Genomic DNA, 21141 nt, shown 5'->3' with positions numbered 1-21141 from the left:
TCACAGTGGATTCATGAGTCCGCCATGGAGTCACCGCAAATTCTTCAAAGTTGGAAATCCAGGATGAAATCACTAATGGGGAAATTACATTTTCTTTAATGTCTCTAAAAGTAAACCTCTAAGTTTGATCCTTTTAGTTATAACCTCTTACATACTAAACACATCTATTAAAAAAGAAGTTCTAAATTTGCCGAATTACCGTGACCACAGGAGCAGGAAGCAAAAAACTGTTTGAGTTCCTGTGTGGGCCTGCCAATTAGACTTACAGCAGATCCGTGGATCCAAAAGAGGGTAAAAAAAAATCAAAGCAGACATTATCTTTACATTTTACAAGATAATTGTTTTTTTATCAAAAAATACAAAACAATAATAAAAAGATGAAATCATTGTTACTGTATTTTTCAAAACGCCTAGAAGATCACTGGAAAAAACAAAGTTTAAAGTAACATTACAGTTAGGTGCATAGAACATATTACACTAAAACTTTAAAAACGAAGTAAACCTAAATGTTAAATGGATGTTAGCATTTGGTAGCAATGTCAGACATAGTTTTAAATTTGAATCATGAAAAAACACCAACATTTGCCAGTTTGTATGCTGAGCTAACTATAAATTGCTCCTCTGCCATGCAGTGCTTATGACTTTACTTTTTGCATCACTCATGACATGTGTATTGACATCATTGATGACATCATCCAAAGACTGTGTCAACTTGCTATATGCTTTTGACACTGATAGTTATTTATTGAGCTACATGTTGGGAAAATCTTCTATACACTTTCTATGGCTGAGTATAAGTATTTACAACATTCTAGGCCTCCTAAAGAGGACCGGGTGTGTGGAGGAAGTGATTTCTTCATAACAAGTTATGCATAGGGAAAAGGCCATACTTAGTAGGGGCTTGCTAACATATTTGACCTTTGGGTACAGGCGAAATTGGTCTCTTGACCATATTAGTTGCTTCCCTGACTAATGTGGTCTTCCTGTCTAGAAGGAATTGACAATTTATAATCAGCTCTGCACAAGGGAAAGGTTATGTGTAGAAGTGGCTTCCCTAGCTAATGGTGCTTGGCTGTGTGGAGGCAGTGGGCTAATTGTACAGATTGCTGTGCAGTGTGAAGGCTGTTTATAGTAGGGTGGGCTGATGGAGTATAATCTGTGCCTAAATGTCTTTCCAGTGTGATGGGTGTGCATGACGAGGGACTGTCTTCTGTACTAAGACGTCTGTCGAGAGTCACAGCTGTGTATAGGGGCTTGAGTTGAAGGACTGGTCTGTTATCTCAACCCTGTGTGCAGGGAGACAGCTGTGTATGGGAAGAAAAAGGCCTGTCTGCTAAGGCCAGTTTTCAGTGTGAAGGGTCTACATAGTTCAGTGTGGTAAAGTAATGGTTTTTCTGTTGAGATCTTTCAGCAACTCAATGTTATGTTATGTTAATGAAACTTGTAAAGTCCAATAACTGACTTTGAATGCAGTATTCTGGCGCTGAAACATAAATTCTAGAAAGTCCCAAAAAGGAAGATGAGGTAGTTGTCACTGCTTTAGAATACCCAAGTTTTGAATATTTTGCCAATACTGGATGTCTGCAGGCAGCTTGTTCCAAGCAAGATAAGAGAAGGAGAGGCCATGGAACCGTGCTGTGCATATGCAATGTGGATTATTCACTGCCACATTTGATGATCTAAGGCTTCTTGTGGTCTGATAAAACTTAATCCTTGCTTGTATGTAAAAGAAGCCCTCACATTATAATGCTCGATGGGTGTGACAGAGGAGCTTAAATGTACTGAGGTTCTTAATGGATAGCCAGTGAAGGGATTTCCAAATTGGATCCACTGTTGTCCTGGGAGGTAGATGACAGGCCAATCTGGTAGCTGCATTTTGACCTACATGCAAGTGCGACAATAGATGTGTGTACTAGGGTTGGTGAAAGGCTTTCAGTCAGACCTTGGTGCAGCTATGCCTACTACGGTGTGGTAAAAGACTTGCATCTCTGCTATCACCTCTGTGGAGGAGTATAGCTCTACATAGGAGGATAGATTGAAGGACAGGTTTAGGGACCTCGTCTCTCTGCTGTAAGATTTTAAAAAGAAGTTATAGCTCTTCAAAGTTTCATCATTAGTGATGGTATCAGTAATTGAACATGACATGATTGATGTAATGTGTGAGGTCATAAGCAGTACCTGTTGAGGCACAAGTTACAGCTAGCTCAGCAAAGTCTATCTATTGGATTTCAGTAGTTTTTCCCATTTAAAACTTAATACTTTGAGTGGCATTGTTACCTAACTATAACATCTCTTTAACCTCTGGGATCTCTTAATAAAAATACACCCCATGTTTTTTATTTTACTTCTAAACTTCCCTTACCAATACTCACCCCTACCCCCTAAAATTCATCTTACCTCCCATTACCTCTACCCATGCTAAACCCTAACATTACCGTTACCTTCCTTTATCATTGCCAACTCATTAACCCCAAAATTAACCATATACCCACCCCTAAGCCCTAACATTATCCTTGCCAACTTTTACCATTGCTTACCCCTAAACCCTGAAGTTAACCTTAGCTCCTTTTACTTCTACCCACCAGAAACCATAACATTAACCGTACCTACTTTGTGACTGATTAGAAACCCTAAAATTACCCTAATCTCCCTTTACCACTATCCATCGCTATACCCTGAAATTACCCTCACCTTCCTTTACCACTACCAACCCTAAACCCCAGAATTCTCCCTTAACTACTGAAAAACGTTAAACTGTAATATTACCCTTACTTCCCTTTACCAGTACATAATCTAAAGTTTACATTTACCTTTACATCCATTTACCACTGCACAACCCTAAACCCTAAAATTACCCTTAACCCCCTTTACCACTGCTCAACCCTAAACCTAAACTTTACCCTAACCCACTGCCCACTCTAAACCCTAAATGCACCCTTACCTCCCTTTGCCGCTACCATCCCTATACCCTAAAAAATATATCTGCATGTTAAAGGTATGAGTGGTAAAGGTACAAATACGTATCTTATTTGCAAGCAGTTAGATAATCCTCCCATTAATCCATTTTATATTCCATCCTTTGTATCGGCACCCTTGATAAAGACTCTGCTGCAACAATTTTATTTTTTCTGGATCATAAAACAACTTATACAAATAGTCCTGTAACTTCATAGACAGTCTTGCAAGTCTAATAGAAGCTTTAACTAATCCTTCACTTGTAAACAGTTTGATCAGATGCTTCTGATCACTTCAATAGTACTTCATAATGCAAGTGTTCTAAAATGATTTAAAGACCATTTACACTATAGATCTTCAGGCTCAATAACAGAATATTTTTCAACAGCAGGAGATAGCAAGCATGATGAAAAGCAGTCACCCACTTCAATCATTTTGCATCTTTTTGAGTTAAAACAGCACCAAGAACTAAATTACTGGCATTAGGTGCAGTACCATAAGAGGCCTTGAGATCAAAGCCTCAAAAAGCAGGCGCTTTTGCTATGTTATTCTTAATTTGTTCAGAAATTTCCTGACTCTACAGGCTCCATTTAAACTCGCTTTTACAATTCAAAAACTGTCTAATGTGAAACAATTTACTAGATAAATGTGGGACAAATGTGGCATAAAATTCTGCTACTCTTAAATATGTTCTTACATCATCCTTGTTGTTAGGTGGTGGTGCTTCTTGTATTGTTTCCACTACGTGGGTACAGGTTTAAATGCCAGCACCACTAATCTCATGTGCAATATACATCATACTCCCTTTCTATAGCAAATGTACTTTTTGCATACTCCACAGTCCAACCCTTTATGTAACACAATCTCCATATTTTCATCATGTTCAGTCTTATTTCTTCCTGTAACTAAAATATAATCTTGAAAAAATGAACCCCCTTAATATTCCAAAAGAATTTAATCATCAGCCTTTCAAAAACTGTGGAATCGGATGCCAAACCAAAAGGCATATGTTTAAATTGAAAAGGATAGGATAGGATAGTATTTGTAAAGATCCTTCAGAAGTAAGAAAACGAGTAAGCTGCCAACATCCTTTCTCCAAGGGAATTTGTAGATACACAAAAAATAAATCAATAGTAAAAAATATTGTACATGCTTGATCATGATTAACAATTCTTCAACTTTAGGTAAGGGAAAATGATGCATAAGCACATTTTCTCATAGGCACATCTTGCCACATATATTGGTGCAATCCAATTGGAAGTTTCTACAAGTTCAATCATATCGCTTTGAAAACATGTCTCCAAATATTTCCTTACTTCTTCCCTCAATGAAGAGGAATATTCATCATTCTATGTTCCTTGAGCATCATCCTTTAAAATTATTTTATGTTCAAATCCCTTCAATTTACCAATTTTGCCACTGAACACTCTTTTTCAGTCTGTTGTTGTCCAATGTTTCTAACACTCTTGTACTTGGAGTTTCCTGCTCATTCAACAACAAAACTTTTGTGGACTATTTCGATCTAATACAATGTGTAAATTGCCTTGGTCAAAGCATCCTAACACCGAGGGACCTTTTTTTGCTATATACAATTTTCCAATCTGTAACTATCCTAACATTTCAATTTTCTCTACTGTATATCCTTCTGGTTGAATATCCAACTCATACAACTTTTGTACCACTTTGCCAACAAATGTATCTTTCCATGCTTTTTTCTCCACATAAGTGTATGGTGAACCAGAATCAGCTACATCTATTCCTTGCTCCACCATTAGACACATTGCATGTAGGTTTCCTTTTCCTCAAAGTCTCATCAAAAATATTCAGAATCACACTTTTTTCACCTGTAATAATATACTTTCCTTGCTGCATTCTTCTTTAAATTCATGCCTATGATACCACAAGCGCTACAATGTTGCTTTAAAGCAAGCCAATTTTTTTAATTAGCTAAAAGGATGCGACTGTCACAACAACAGAATCTTTGGGAGCCATACTAGGAACTTTCAGATTGTTACTTTTAAATCTCTTGCCTTTTTTTCCTTGTGTTAGTTTTCAAAATAATCTCAATATCATTGGTTCGACTACCACCATTGATGGCTAATGTGAATCTGGTACATAACTCCGCCTTACGCACAATAGCCAAAATGTCCTTCAATTCAGAAAGGTTGTTCACCTAAAGCCTTTCCTGAATACTGGGATCTCTAGCATGTCTAACAATCTCATCTCCAATAGGTTCCTCCTTTATTATACCAAATCCACAATGAAGGGCCACTATATTTAAGACATTTGCGTATTAATCTATAATTTCATGTCCTTCCAGTTTTCCTTTGAAAACATTCACACCTGCACATACTTTTGGTGCAAAATATGTGTCCTGTCATTTAGGGCACAATCAAATACATTTCTTTCAATCAATCAATCAATCATTCAATCAATCAGGATTTGTAGAGTGCCGCTGCTTGACCGGTGAGGGTCTCGAGGTGCTGTCGGATGATGCTGCTAGTTTGCTAAGTCTCCTATCGGTTGAAAATCCATGCTTAGAGGTCCTTCCTGAAAGGCTGGAGCGACAGTGAGGCTCTGGGGTGCAGGGGGAGGTCATTCTAGGTCTTGGTCCAGCAGATGCAATGGGTGGCAGCAAGGGCAAGTGATCTGGATCTTAGTTTCCTGGTGGACTGGTGAAAGGTCACGCTTTGGTTGAGGTAAGCAGGTCCTTCGCTGTGCAATGCCTTATATGCGTGGATGAGCAGCTTGTACTGGCATCTCTTCATGACTGGTAGTCAGTGGAGTTTTCTGAGGTGAGGAGTTATGTGCTACTGTCTGTGGAGGTCAAGGAGGGGCATTGTTGCTGTGTTCTAGATCGTCTGGAGTTTCCTCATGAGTTGGGCAGTTATTCCTACCTAGAGGGAGTTTCTGTAGTCAAGTCTGCTGGTGATGAGCCCCTGCGTGTCTGGTGTTGGTGTTAGAATCAAACCTTCTTGTTTAATTGCCTTTGAATACATTTCACCCTTTCAGGACCCACTCAACGCAAAGGAATCTACTTTTTCTGCTCTTGTGATAACAGATTCTCCTCACCAGTCACTGCAAAATAGTAAACAAAATACTCCTTCCACTCAGTCCATGTCTAATTCAATGAAAATTCCCTTGGTAATTGAATCTGTAATCCTTGTGTCATAGTGAATGGAAATGGTGTGGATTCGTTCTGTGAAAACTTTCACCAATACAGAATAACTGGCCTTCTTGCAATCCTTTCTTCACCACACTGCATTGTTTTCCTTTTATATCACTGCCCCACCCAAATAAAGGAAAACATCCACAGTTCCCATGCTTCAAGTGTACCATGTAACAAAAGATTTGCAGAGAGAGAATACTTTCACATGAATGTAATGTGAAACAACAAGAACATCTGTTCCCTTGATGGTAGATAAGTAAACACAAATATGCAATATGCACTCTCACCTTAAATATAATGAACAGCAAGGAGTGCGTGCCAAGCAATAGTGTAAAAATAACATAAATATATTTTTTAAATGAATAATACTAAAATGAATTGGCACAAGTGACTGCAACTGAGAATCTTTTAGCTCAAATGGGGCAATCAAAGATGGCTGCCATGCAATGGTGATGTCATTGGCCTATATTGGTGCATTAGAGAATGCCATATGGCTCTCTTTGCCATCATAATCCACTAGGAGAAAAGATGCCGTGCTTGCTCCACATTCTAGGTTCTATATTCCAATTTCGTATTTACCTTATATACTTACAAGCACATCACCTCGTCCCCATTTTTTGTAAACAAAAAAAGCTAATCTAAAGTTAACAATCACTAAAATAACATTGACATGTATATCACATTGCTAATCCTTTCTGCTTTACACACGTGGGCATGAATTCAACCCTTGTTGCCAAATCTGCAGTGTAGGAGAATCCTCACAATAAAGAACAGGATATAATTGCCTCCCATTCTTCTTTTTAGGTCTCGCTTGACCCAGCGCATGCGCTGGTCTGGCGTGACTTTTTGAGAGTGCTCCAAAAAGTGCTATCAGGCCAGCCTAGAGCTACAGTGCATGTGCTTTCACTTTCGCGGCCGCACGACCGCTTTGATGTTTGATCGCGATCGCGATCACTTTCGCGGCCACACGGCCGCTTGGCATAGCCAATAGGTCTCGCTTTTGGGACCTTATAAGTATTTAGTTATGCAACTGTTGCATGGCTAAACACTTATAAGGTCCCAAAGGCGAGACCTATTGGCTATGCCAATGCTTGTTTAGTACAGTGACCAGGGATGAAATAGCACCCAAATAATGCCTTCTCACCCTCCCCTCAACAGTCCCCATATATATGCACAAAACCACTCTCTAGTATAGTCTATGTTCTATATTCCAATTTCCTGTCCACCACAAAAACATATAAATTCAATAGTCTGTCCTTGTCCTGTAGCATTGCTAATTTACATGTGTTCATCCACTGCTCACTTTTAAGGAACTATCTGTTTTTGTCATACTCCATGAGAGTGTAGTGTTTTCTAGGTGTCTCCTTAGAGAACCTCTGTTTCCCCCTTTGCCCTCTGTGGTGCTGTCTCTGCCCATGTGCTTCTCCTTATCTCCACCATGAAGCACATGCCTTGTTTGCTCTGTCTCCCTGCACTGCTTTCTCACCCCTGTGTTTCTCCTCCAGCTCCTAACTGCTCACTCTCCCACCTGCTTGCTTTTCTACCCCCACACTGCATTTTGATCTCTCCCTCTTCAGTTTGCTTCTCTTCAACAACTACTCACTCCCAGACCTCTTTGTTGCTTCTTCCACATATTGCCCCATCTTGCTTCCTGCTCCTGTGACCCGAGTTGCTCCTGCCTCACCCCTTGTTGCTACCTACCCCCCATGTTGCTTCCATCCATGGGATTTAAAACAAAATAGAAAAACATTTTGCAAATGTTTTCTTTATATTCTCAATCCAACTAGGATCCACAAATAAGAAAAAATTAATTTTGTAGGTGCTCACATCTGTGATGCACATGCAGAAAAAACAGAAGTGTATAGGCGCGATTCATAGGCTTTGTGTTTGTTTTTCTTTCGACCTGCTGCGCAATATCGGCTAAACTGTACAGCATTGCTTAAAGCCATTTACAATGCACACATAGCTTTGATCATTTTGTTTACGTGTCCAGCTGCCTAAGCTTAAACTTTCAAGGACCCACACATGGCTTTGGAGTGCTTTTAAAGTGACTTAGATAACTAGGCAATTAATGTTGTTTTTCTTTGGCAGTGGCAGAGATGGGAGGAGGGCAGTCATTAGCATTCATGGATTTTTAGTTCTGGTTTGACAGTTACACTGTCACCTGACCTTTTAACCTACTGCAATATTATTATACAGTCCATTGCTTCCACGCAAATATATATCTATTTCAATGTTAGTTACTTGTAATACTTCACATTACCATACAACACTCCTTCAAAGTCAGACCTATTGACATTGACAATTCTTGTTTAAAAATGTCACATGCAAAACCTCACCTTTGCTTAAGATGAAAACATAATTTAATTGGAGGCTTTAACAAAAGGAGCTACTTATTTAATTTTGAGGGTGCATCATGATCAAAATTGTACATTGCTAGTATTAGCTGTATAATAATGGCGGGTGCCAGTAAGCATGGTAAAACAGCAGTTCTGTCTCCGAAAAAAGTGATGAAGAGTGAAAGGTGGATTTTGGTTCGAGGACATTGACAGTTTTTTCTGAATATTATGGGGTGGTAAGTACGCTATTTATGTAGACCATAAACCTTTGGTCAATATGCTTTCCCAGGGGCAGAATAGATGTGAAGGGGCTAGATTGTGGGCTCTGTTCTATAGCCCTCTGTGTCACTTGGAGCTCAAGGTGGGACCCGCAGGCACTGAGAGTTATCCCCAGATTGTCTGGGTTGAGCAGCTCTGACCGAGCCATGGGTCAGAGCTACAGCTTGTTTCCGGGTGAGAGACCCCATTCTGGGCTCCGTTCCCTGGCCTGCAAGGTCCTAAACTCCCCGGGACAGTGACCAACTGCCCTGGAAAGGCCTCCCCTGCTTTCCCGAGATAAGAAGTTGTGACCAGGCCCCGGGTCGTAGCTACTGAAGGCCTCGTGTTGGAACCCCCTGGACCTCAGCTCCCTTCACCAGAATGCCATTTGGCAAAGTGCTGGCAGGGTCCTGCCGGAACCATGAGGTCTTCCCTGCTTCTCTGGGTTCAGATGCTCTGATTGGGCCTCAGGTCAGAACTTTGGCTGGCACAGGTGTGGAGTTCCTGTCCTCCAATTCCCAGCCTGCATCCTCTCAATGTGTGTGGGACAGTGACCTGCAGGCCTGAGAAGGCCCCCCCCCTTGCCTTTCCGGGATAAAAAGCTCTGACAAAGTCCCAAGTTCAATCTCTGTTGGGCCTGGGGATGGAAGCCCCGGACCCTCAACCTCATTCCATGGCCTGCCATGTTACTTGGAGATTGGGTCAGGTGTCCGCAGGCCTTCTGCTTGCCCTGAAAAGTTCTGACTGGGCCTCGGGTCAGAGCTCTGGCTGGCCATGGGGTGGGAATCCCTGGCCCTGGGCTCTCTTTTTTGGCCTGCCATGTCGCAAAGTGCCTGAGATGGCATCCCGCAAGCACCATGAGGTCTCCCCTGCTTTTCTGGGTTTGGAAGCTCAGACCGAGTCTTAGGTCAATCCTGTGGCATACATGAGGTGGAATCCACTGGCCCTGGCCTCCCTTTTCGGGCTTGATGTGTTGCAAAATGCTTGGGATGGGGTCTCACAGGCACCAGGAGGTCTCCACCAGATTGTCTGAGTTAAGAGTCTGTGACCGGACTCGGGGTCAGAACTCTAGCTGGCGCTGGGGTCAAAGCTGTGTGAGGTCCCCCTAAAGCTCTTTGCTTGATCTAGCATGAACTCCGGGACTTCAGGCTTCAGAGTCCCTGTCTCTTTTAAGGACAAGTGGAGTGCTTTTTTTGTAAGAAATGGTGCAACCAGATGCTGTTCTTTCAAGGCCAGGCATGGGGTCCCTCCAAGCACCGGATATCTGAGTGAGCTCCATTCATTCTTATAGCATAGATGACTGGGCTGCCCTGGAAGCCCCACTGAGGGCTCATTTGATTCATCAAACCCTGCAAATGTGTGTGTTGTCTCTGATTGGGACCCCAGGGGACTCAGTATGTGTCTGCCTTCCAGCCCAGTACAGTGGGCATTTCCTCTGAACCCCGCTTCTCAGAGAGTATGCAGGGATATAAAGCTGACATCAACATGCATGGCAGTCTACTCAGGGGCAGTCGAGCCAATACTGTACTGTGGTCGTTTTGGCACACTTTGTCCGTTAAAGAGTGGACTGCTTGGCCAGCCTTGGCTGTTATTACAAGCGAAGAGCTTCCACCAACTAGACTGTCTAACCAGAGGGACTGCTTTTTGTGGAGACTACTCAGCAGAGCAAGTGCAAAGCAGCCTGGCAGTTTGTGAAGCGATCTGACCGGAGAATATGGTGTCATGTGGTGCTTGTCCTGGGGGTGTCCTGGTGGTCTAGGCCTCTCATGCTGTTTGTTGCCTTTCTTCATCCAGTGCATTTCCACAGCAGCTCAGAATGAGGGTTCCGTGGGATGGCCCCAGCTGCTCAGGCACCCTTATGTCTTGCTCAGGCTAGGCCTTGGCCTGCCTCTCCCATCTGTTGTTACACAGAAAGCTGGACCTGATGGTGCCAATGGGACTGCCCTGTCCCCGCTGCCCCCTGGAGGCAAGTAGGGGGTTCCCAAAGCAGGCTGTGAAGAGGTGTAAAAGTCAGTCCAAGATGGGTACACGGTTCCTCCTCCCATCAAGGAGGTATGGCTATCTGGTTGATCCTCCCAGTGGTATAATCTTGCCTAAAAGTTTAAGTCACCTATGTACAAGCACACACAACTGGTACAGTCAAACTGTGAATGGTTTTATAAATCAGTTCCTTTGATAGCTCCCTCCTATGAGCACTGACCTTCTGGGATGTCTGCATTTATCAGACCATAACATATCTGGGCTCTCCTTGCATCTTTCTTGACTACAGATAACCTCAGTCTGACTGCACATCCCCATTTTGAAAAGAATACATATAGATGTCTGCCATATTATATTTTTGATTTACTTCCTGTGCCTACCATGGTGATCATGAGGAAGGAGGAATCAAGGTTCGATTACACTTTAATTCCTTTCATGAGAATCCATTGGGGGCAAGTCTTATGCCAGCAGCCACAGTAACTCCAGCTCCAATAGCATATATTCAAGTTGCTGCAGCTCCTAGTTGGATCAAAATGGCGGTCTGCCCAAGGGCGTGTACTGCCTGCCTCTGCCTCTTGGTGCACCCTTGATGCTCTTGACTGAGGGCCTCATTATGATGTCAGACAGAAAGCCATCCAACAGCTTGTTGAAGGCTTTCTGCCCGACATCTGAGGTTTCCGTCAGACCGCCATATTACAATAGAGGCAGTTAGAGGGAAAACCGTGGCAGAATTACGCTCCACTTCGCCAGGCTAACGGAGCCCGCCCGGAGAGGCGGTCAATAAAGTGATCCCTAAATGGCAGTGGAGCCAGCCTCGGCTCCGCCATCGGGATTACGATTTTGCTTTCTGCCTGCCATCTCATTGTGGTCTGACTGCCATGAAAAGGCAGGTGGAAAGTAACTTTGGGGGCCCCTATCAGGGTCCCCTTTCCCCCTGCCCACCCTAAACATCCATGCATGGTGCCTGTCACACAGTACAGGGATTTTCAAAAGGTGCATATTTCCTAATGCAGCTTGTGCTGCAGCCCACAGTTCAAGCTGCAATAGGAAATGTGCACTTTTCCGACCGCCGTAAAGGCTCTTGCATCCTAATTAAGGAAGCAGGACTGCTGAATCCTTGTTGGGCGTTCCCGTTTTGACACGATGCCAGTCGGACACTCGTCTGACTGGCATCATAATGGGGCCCTACGTGTCCTGAGGGTCCAAAGCAGTTGCTTTGAAAAAATATATTGTTCAAAGCAGGCCGGTTGCCTGAATGTTTCAGCCAAGTATAATAGAATAGAACTCCTGTTCCATTTTGTTGGTATTCAGATCTTGTGCCATGATTAAGAGGGATGACAGGGGGCATTCGTATTGTGGTGCTTGAAGTGACATTTTTGGACCAGTGAGAGACAAACTAAAGCAAAAGCATTTGCTAAAAATGTTTTGATTAACCAAAAATTAAAGTTGGATGTTTGAAGGTGATATGATCCAGTTGTAGTCCTGACAAAAATTATGCGAGCTAGCGATCCAGCATTATTCCTAAGACCTGCTGAGCAGCTTCTGAGAGATCAAAGTCTTTGTGTTCTGGTGGAAGTGTGGTTCCAAAGTGAAAATGAAAGGAATTGATAAAAAGAGATCACCTGGTGTGGAGCTTGTGGCTTAGTTTGCTATAGCACAGGAAACCTCACCTAGAAAAGATTGACAGATTGATAGCTCTTTCTTGATTCTGTGGATAGTGGTGCATGGCCATTCTTAGTTGGTAGAGTGGGTTGTCTGGTTAATTCCAATAACAAACGAGATTCCTTCATGCTAACTAGTTATGTGACCCCCAGTGTTTGAAGTGCAACTTCTTAGAGGGACAAGTGACATTCCACCACAAGAGAATGATCACAGGTCTGTGGCGCCCTCAGATATCCAGGACTGAAAATGTGCTAAACTGAATGGTTCACTATGTGTTTACCCTGTCCCAGCTGGTGTTAGTAGCCCGCTGAACCCCGTTTGTTATAGGGATTGCAATTATTTCCCATGAACGAGGAATACCAAGTAAGCGAGGGTTATAAGCTTGAGTTCATTAAGTCCCTAACCTTTGCACACATCGCCCATCGCCACTGCCAGTTGGATGCCTTAGTGAGCTACTCACATCAGCCCCGCCAGGGTTGGCAACAGCTCTGGCAGAGTGCAGAGACGACAACGAAACCTGACTACCTAGAGGAAGCAAAAGTCATAACAAGGTTTCCATAGCTGAACCTTGGAAAGGATCGTTAACCGCTGTGTGGCCCGAGGACTGACAATGAAAGTTTGAATCCATGGTCAACTCCCAGAAGAGACCCTAAGAAGAGGACCCAGTGCTTCCCTTGTGGGTCCTGGCCAGTGGAGTGGTCCACTACTTCTGGGTACTTAGGTGAGGACCGGGCACAAAACAAGGTCCTTCACCTTGGAGGAACCAAATGACACATGAGGAATCAGATGGGGGATTCCCTGGTCTCTCTGGGAGGGATATGATGTGAGACACAGCTCTCCTGAGATGGAACCCATGCTCAACCAACATGTACCTAGGGGTTACCGTATTGCAGTGCCTCTGCAGTCTGGGACCGCTAAAGGCTCTGCTACCTGGGCCCTCTCATGCCTGATGCCAGCCAACCTGGGTTTTGAGTAATTGAGGAGTGGCCTGTCTTGGGTTGTAGGGTATCCAGGATGACAAGGCATTGAGGCCACAATAGTACCCTCGCTCCTCTTACCATGGCTCTCGAAACCAGTGTGAACTGCTTCAAGGGGTGGGAGGAGGAGATGCTGCTAGCCCAAACTACTGAATTTAAGCATAATACTACTCATAGGAAAATAAACTAAACATACTTCTTTCAGTAATGATGAGTGAGGATAGAAGAGCCCAGCACTGAATCCCTGCCCGGCAGTGGGTTCTGGAATTTTGGTATATAGAATTCCCCGGCATCGGTCAGGGGGCCCAAGTCAGTTTGAGCGATGCTCTTTCCATGACAGTAGTGGCCCCTAGTGTACCAGATATGGGTCTCCATGGAGTCAGGCTGCTTGGGAGTGCACCCCAAAGCAGATGGTAAACTCGATCTAATGCTAAATGTGGGTGCAAAACTGATAGACAACAAGAACCATAAGTGAAAGTTGAAACGAACTTTGAAGAGAGAGTTCAAGAGAGCATTAAACCATCAAGAGGTAAACGGGTGGGGTCCCTGAAGTCTGCCCAGAAAACTGAACATATTAGGAAGTGGTGGACCCCATCTCTGGGACTGCCGCCTAGGTGTTCCTGGCGCCCACAGGGCACATTTTGGAGTGGCAATTGGGTCTTTGCTCCAATGGAGAGTGTTACAGCCCCCTGGCAAAGGTTTCGCCATATCTGTAGGGCCTTGTGCCTCCCCCTGCCAACTGCCCTGGCAACTCTCAGGGTGCACTGGGGTAAAGAAGGGGGATCCTCTCATATGTGACCATGAGAAAAATAGTATGGGCTTTACTTTTGTCTCAGATTGACTTATTGAACAAATCAGTGCTTGAGCCTTTGCAGACGACATAGCTGTACTCAGTAACATATGGAAAAGGCACAAATACTTACTTGAAGAGCATTGAATAATTCAGCAAATCAACAGGTCTAAAAACGAAATATCAAAAAGACGCAAGACTTCTTCATACCGTGCAAACCATAGCAATTTGGAAAACAAGAACCCAGTAACCAATACCCAGGTGACAGTGAGCGATACCTTGGACTGAACTTTGATTCTTACACAGGTCATACTAAGAACAAAATAAATAAAATACTAACAGAATGAGCTAACAATCTGGACAGTCTACCACTCAAGCCCACACAAAATGTTGTCAATATTGTATTCGTAAGCTGCCATTCATATTGGACATGGCAGGCACAGAAGGAAAGGCTCTCATTGAACTAGAGCATAAAATAGAGAAATATGTCAAGAAATGCCTCTACTGAAATAAATACACATGCGATGGTCAGTTGTACTCAAAAAGGTCAAATGGTGGCCAAGGTATACCAAAATTGTGTACAACTATAGGAATCAACGGAATAAGCAATCCATTATATTGCAGAGAAACTCCGGACATGTACATTACTCACGCTTAGATGTACACAGGAATCCATAACATTATCAAACTCACAATCTAAAACAATCAGACAGCAGATTCATGGACTACTCTTTGTAATTACTAGCATCCCATGACTGGAGAAAGCAAGAAATTGAGAAATTGAAAATTCTCCCTGTTCAAGGAGATGGCATAAAATTCTTGGAAAATAATCCAACCTCAATTATTTGGATCTCAAACTACATTTAACTAAAGCAAATGTTTCCCTGGGGCAACTTTAAGTGTAGTTGGACTCCATGACAATTGCTGAGTTGTGAAGCAAAACTGATTTGATGCTGATGGGCTGCAATCATAACCCAAAATAGCCAAATGCTTTGTCATCTAATTAGTGATTTGCATGAATGCATGAACAATATTTGCACTGTCCCTACCTACTTTCTAGCAAAACCACAGCCAATGTAATGGGCTTGGCAGAATCCATGGGGAATGAATGTCCTGTTAACCTTGACTCTATGTAGCACTATGAAGAGGCATGTGAGGTGTAGGATAAGTGGGAGACCTTTAGGCCACGGGTAAAATGCAAGTGCTTTTATAATTTTTACACTTACCCAGGGGACTCTTGCTTTTGTCGCGAAGATCCTGGTGCCTGCTGGAGACAGTGCCAGGTGGGGAGTTTGACTGTGGTGGTACACCTGTCAAATGATAATGCAGGTGTCCTAAGGAGGGCTCAGGGGGTACAAAACCCTTCATTGGAGTAAAAGGGCAAAATCTTGCTTGGCCTTGATTTTCAGTATGAATACAGATCGTGAAAGTGAGCTTCACAATCTTCCAATCATTTGGGTTTCAAGCAAGAGGTGTCAGAAAAGATACCAAAGACACAACTGGCTTGTGGCAGCCAAGTATCCATTGCAATTTCGCTCTTTGATGCTTCGATGCTTCGATGCTGGCTCTTCCTATCATTCTGAGACGGAATTCACCAACAATTGGATTGTTCACCCACTCATAGGGAATATAAGCTAAGTTTATACTATTAATTTTACTCTACTGATGATGATTGGCTACAATATTAATACTAGAGGAACTGCAACGTTAGATATTTGGTGTACGGTATATGTGCATGGCTGACGAGCGAATGGCGCAAGGCAATCATCTGTAGGATTATGACCAAAAGTCTCTAAATAGGAATCCCTCCTAAAATGTTACAATGCCACAGTGCTGGGAAGCTTTGTTTGGCCTGGGATAACCGGCCTCTGGGCCGTTACATAAAGCTTCTCACTCAAGGACTGGAGCACGGACATAAGGGGGCCGCCTCTATCGCCCTTAGCGCACCGCATGTTGGTGGGGCACCTGGTTCTAAATCATTCGTAGATGACCTGATCCTGTGTCAGGATTTCATAAGTAGCAGAGCAGCTACCTCACTGTGATCTATTGAAAGTCATCCTGTAAGCCAAGTTTTGTATCCATCTATGGGCATCAGTGTCACCCCTGGTCCCTCTGCTGCCAAACCAACGGAAGGAACAGGGAGCGGGCCCTTGGGAGGCTGCCTCCACATGTGCAGTGTGTCAAGGGGGCCTCCCCTTGCCGGCTTGGATTGCTGTGTGCAGGTATGTGGGCATGATCTCTTTCAGAACAACAGGATGACCTGATGACCAAAGAAGGAATCAGCGGTGTCCCCTCAATGTAATAAGCCAGTTGGTGGCTTTAGGAAGGAGCCGCCTGAGCACTGACCTTGTCATCGACTGCTGCCTGGACAATCTGGTCATCAGGTTAGACCCGAGCCATCTGGTTTCTGGGCTGGCCAACAAGATGAGTAGTTTGTGGCTGACCAACCAGATGAGCAGTTGGTGTCTGGCTGGCTGACTGGATGACCGACAGGCCAACCTGTGCAGCTAACTCCATCTTGTGTCTTCACACAGGTTCTGTAAGTCACCACATTGTTGGGGCTTAATATCCTAACAATAGTGGCTTCCCAGGCAGGCCCCACCGAAGAGGGGGGTTAGAAGTGACTTTTACTCTCCTTAGCTCCACAGACAGGGGCACGAGAAGCTGGAAGGCATCAACCAGGTTCATCCTTGGCCAATGGAGTGGGGGTGACAATTTCTAACCAGGGCATGAAGGCTGCAGACTGGGGAGAACTTTCATGCTCATTTGGGGCTTAGGCAAAAATGGGCCCTGCAGGACAGGGCTCCAGGCACTGGGAAGGGGCACCTTTCCTAGCTAGGCCAGGGTGGCATAAGACCAGGGAAGGGCCTGGGGCTCCTGAGGGCTCATCAGCATCTGTAATCCCCCCTCAGAAGTGTGTGAAGTCATGGCTATCTCTATGGAGACCAAGGCTCTGCGTACCAGGGTGCCAGGCACAGGGCCATCATCGCAACCTGGGCCAGGGTGGTGTGCGACCGAGAAGGCCTTATGCCACTCCACAGGTTGCAGGCACCCATAATCCCTCATAAGAGGGGGTAAGCCATGGATTTCACCTAGGAGACCTGGTCCTTGCAAGCCAGGCCCAGGCACAGGCAGGACCACCTTCACTACCTGGGCCAAGGTGGTGTCAGCCATGAAGGAGTCTCGGCTCCTGCGGACTGAACAGCTCCCATAATGCCCTGTGTTTTGGCATTCTATCACTCCTGAGGACAAGGGTATAGTTTGACATTATATTGACCATCAGATGCAGAATAGGACAATCACATTGGTAGCCTGCTTTAGATGATGAAGTTTACATATTAGTAAGAAAGTGCGATGCTTGTTCCAGGAGTGACACATCTGTGAAGACCTGAAAGGCTCCGGTATCTACTGTGGAGTTTCTGTGGGGTAGCTACTGCAAGTTGGTTATTGAGTTTTAGGTCCATCTGCAGTACTAAATCAGAGGGAATTATTTACTCAAGTCTGAAATGACTAATACTGAAAAAGGCTGAAAGTTAGGAGAATAGAAAGAGTTACTACTGATGTTTCAGATTGAAGCTTTGGATGACAATGTTTGCCTCAAAGGGATAGGGCAAGACGTCATTTCAGATAATGATGCCCAATTTGTTTATAATTATATTATGCTGATGGGAATGGTCAAAAATACTAGTTCATGGTGTCAAAGAAGCAATACAATTAGTTATTAACCACAAATTATGCTGGCACAAGTCATTGAAATCTCTTTTACTACCTTACAGAGCTATTGCCCATTCTGTAATTGGAGGGACCCCTTTCAGATTGTTAAGTGAAAGATTGGCAACTATAGAATTATTCCCAGGAAAGTTGTCTGAATGGAATTTTGCTGATTGTCAATGCAAGAGCAAGGAGATGGTTTCCATGGTGAAGCTTTGCCAAATGAAACTCAGAAAGTATATGAATCAAAGGAAAGTAATATCCGGTTGTAAAGATAATTGCAAGATTGAGATTGGTCAATGTGTTTGAATTAAGAAACCTAATAATGTTGCCAAAGTAATTCAAGATTGTCGAGTCTGCTAAAGTCATTGTTGTATTTAAGAATTTGCCTAGATCTCCTAATCGGATCCCTGGGGCAACAAGACTTTAGGCCCCCGCTGCAAAGCACATGGTGGGTCCCCCAATGGGCCTAACCCACCACCTACCACTTCGCCCCACCACCCAAAAATCTGATATATTTTGATTTGAAACCTCTAACATTTATTGAAGTGCCTCTATGTTGTCTTGCTCAAAGTTCTAATGAGAAAGTGGGAAAAATGTAACATATAAGTAACGCCATTTGTAACCATACTGTCCAAAGCAAATTATTTAACTGAGACAGCAATCAGAACAATGCCAAGGAGTGATCCTGTTGTCTCAGGAACTGCCTCCAGCTGAAGAACAAAGAACATCTTGAAGGGTCTGAATTAGAATTGACGTTAATGGACCATAATTCCAAACTTTGACAAACCAAAACCTGAAATTCCATAGACTCGACTGACAATATACATGAGAAGTACACAAGATATAACTCAGTATCCTGCGGAATTCAAGAGAAATAGGCTGGTCAATTATCTGCATGTCCGACCCTTGCGACTGTCAAGGGTTGTGCATGATAATAGCGTGAACTGAAGAAGCAATTTTAATTTCTACCATCATGTCTTTATAAGCAAGCATTACAAAACAGGCAGGCAAACGAGGCTGAGAATGAAAACTGTTTGGAAGCTTGAATTTATCATTTCTGTAGTGTAAACAAAACTAAATATAAGATTTAAGGCACACATATTAAAGACCAGTGCAAGCAACACCATAAATAACACTGAATATAGAATACAAACCAACCATATCAGCAAGTACCTAATGATAGAATCTATACAAACTGTATTTGGTAAAACAAAAGAAAAGTGCAAATACTTTCAAAGTGCATAATAAAGAAATGACCAGCCCAACAACATTCAAAAATCAAGCATGTTTTTTAAAACAATCCAATTGTATTCTTGCATCAGGGTGAAAATACTTTTAAAGTGAATGATAAAAACATGCCAGGTTAGTCAAACAATTCCCTATTTAATGTGTGCATAAAAGCATATATTTCAAAGCAACTGGTAAACAATAACAACTACAGCACCAAACAATAATCAAACAAGTTTAGACTAACAATTCCCTTTTTGAAGGCTCAAATATTTCAAAGAGAGTGGCAAAACAGTAACAAGTACAGCAGGCAGCAGCATACAGCAGCATACAAAAATCAAGCCAGTTTAGTCAACCAATGCCTTTTTGGTTTGTGCATGAAGGTGCAAATATTTCAAAGTGACTGGTAAAACAACAACAAGTACAGCAAGCAGCAGCATACAAAAATCAAACCTATTTAGTCAAACTAATTCCCCCTTTGTTAGTGCATAAAGCCAAAAATATTTCAAAGTGCCTGGTAAAGCAATAACAATTTAGCAGCATAAACATCAAAAAAGTCCAGAAAAAGTATGCCCCTTTTATTTGTGCATAAAGGCGCAAATATATACGTGACTGGCAGCACAATAACAATCTCAGCAGCAAAATAAACAAAGCTATTTTCTCAAACAATGCCCCTTTTGTCTGTGCAAAAGAAAGTGTCAAGGGGGGCATACATGTCAGGTTAAACTGAATACATTTCTTATTGCCTCTATAAACATATGTTCAGAATATTGAGGTAGCCTATATATAAGCACACAATATTTAAAGTATGAGATACTGGCAGAATAACATATTACTTACTGCTTCCTCATGGTATTTGAAGGACAGATACACTTAGAAAATCACACTATGAGTAGGAACAGTACTTGCAGGAGCTTGATAAAATTAGGTGCAGAGTTTGAAGGCTGGTACAGCAGAAAGCAGTACTTAAAAAGTGGACACAAGGCTGAAGGCTGCTTACACCAGACAGTGTGCCTGGCAAATTAGACTGGTGACTGAAGGCTACTACTGCCTGGTTCACTGAATTAGAGAGATGTACTTGACTGAAAGAATGTTTGCCTCTTTGCCTCTCTTCGTGCAAACTCTTCTGTTAGAGCTTTCAATGTTTTGGCCAGATTACTCTCGATGCTTAAAGTTGCACGTCCTCACAGCCTTTCCAGTGTCATTGTGCTTTGGAGATAGTTCTTGATTAATTTTAACTTTGAAAATGACCTTTCTGCACTGGCTACAGTAACTGGAATTGTAGGAAAAGGTTTCAGTGCTGTTGCAACATCTAAAACACTGGGCAGAAATGCATGGTCTCTCAAAAATAAATGGTCTGTCAGATCCTTTATTGTGCCACCTGTGATGAGTTGCATTTGTTCTTTCAACACTGCTTTGAAAATGATGAGTTGTTGTGGAAACTCTAGGGACAAATCTTTTTGGGAATGAGCTGCCAGGATCATGGCTGCTTCAAACAACTCCTCCTCACTAGCTCTAAGGATTTCTGAAGGCATCATTAAATGAAAGCATTGGATTATGGTGTTCATACCAGCAAATCGAGTTTTTATCTGATTAGCAACAAAATCTATGTTAGCATAAAACACAGACACCTTAAAATTGTCTTTGGGATTGCATAACCTTTGGTCTTCACAGAGTTCATGAAAGTGCTTTTTTTTTGTGTCAAGGTTGTTTTTGTCTAAAATGCAATTGAATTCCCCATGCAGCTGCAATTGAATATGCTGAGCTTTTAACATTTTCTAACTGTTCTCTGAAATCGGCAAATGTATTAGCTGTACTACTTCACATATCTGATGCTTGTAAAAGGTCCAGATCTTTAGTCTGAATCAGTTTGGACACACTATTGTCTCCAGCACTTTGGACTGTATTAGAACCATTAACACAAACTCAAAAACCTCCAGGCACTTCCTGAGACCCTGAGCTTCTGTGAGCTCATCAACCTTTTTAGACTGCAGTAAAATGATAGTGAGTGCTTTCATGATGTCCATGAAATGATAGCGTAGAGCATGGATAGCATCATGTCTGGATGAC

At 42.9% G+C, this 21141-nt stretch overlaps 2 pseudogenes; both read left to right on the top strand.

Annotated features, from left to right (window-relative positions):
- Positions 1 to 10780: 10780 nt before the first annotated feature.
- Positions 10781 to 12947, top strand: LOC146806028 (18S ribosomal RNA; annotated as a pseudogene).
- A 519-nt stretch (positions 12948 to 13466) lies between these two features.
- Positions 13467 to 16206, top strand: LOC146806027 (28S ribosomal RNA; annotated as a pseudogene).
- Positions 16207 to 21141: the final 4935 nt, after the last annotated feature.

The sequence above is a fragment of the Triturus cristatus genome, chromosome 8 (assembly GCF_964204655.1).
Source record: "Triturus cristatus chromosome 8, aTriCri1.1, whole genome shotgun sequence".
Classification (NCBI taxonomy): Eukaryota; Metazoa; Chordata; class Amphibia; order Caudata; family Salamandridae; genus Triturus; species Triturus cristatus.
Note: the sequence above shows the minus strand (reverse complement) of the source record. Positions and strands in the feature narration are given on the sequence as shown.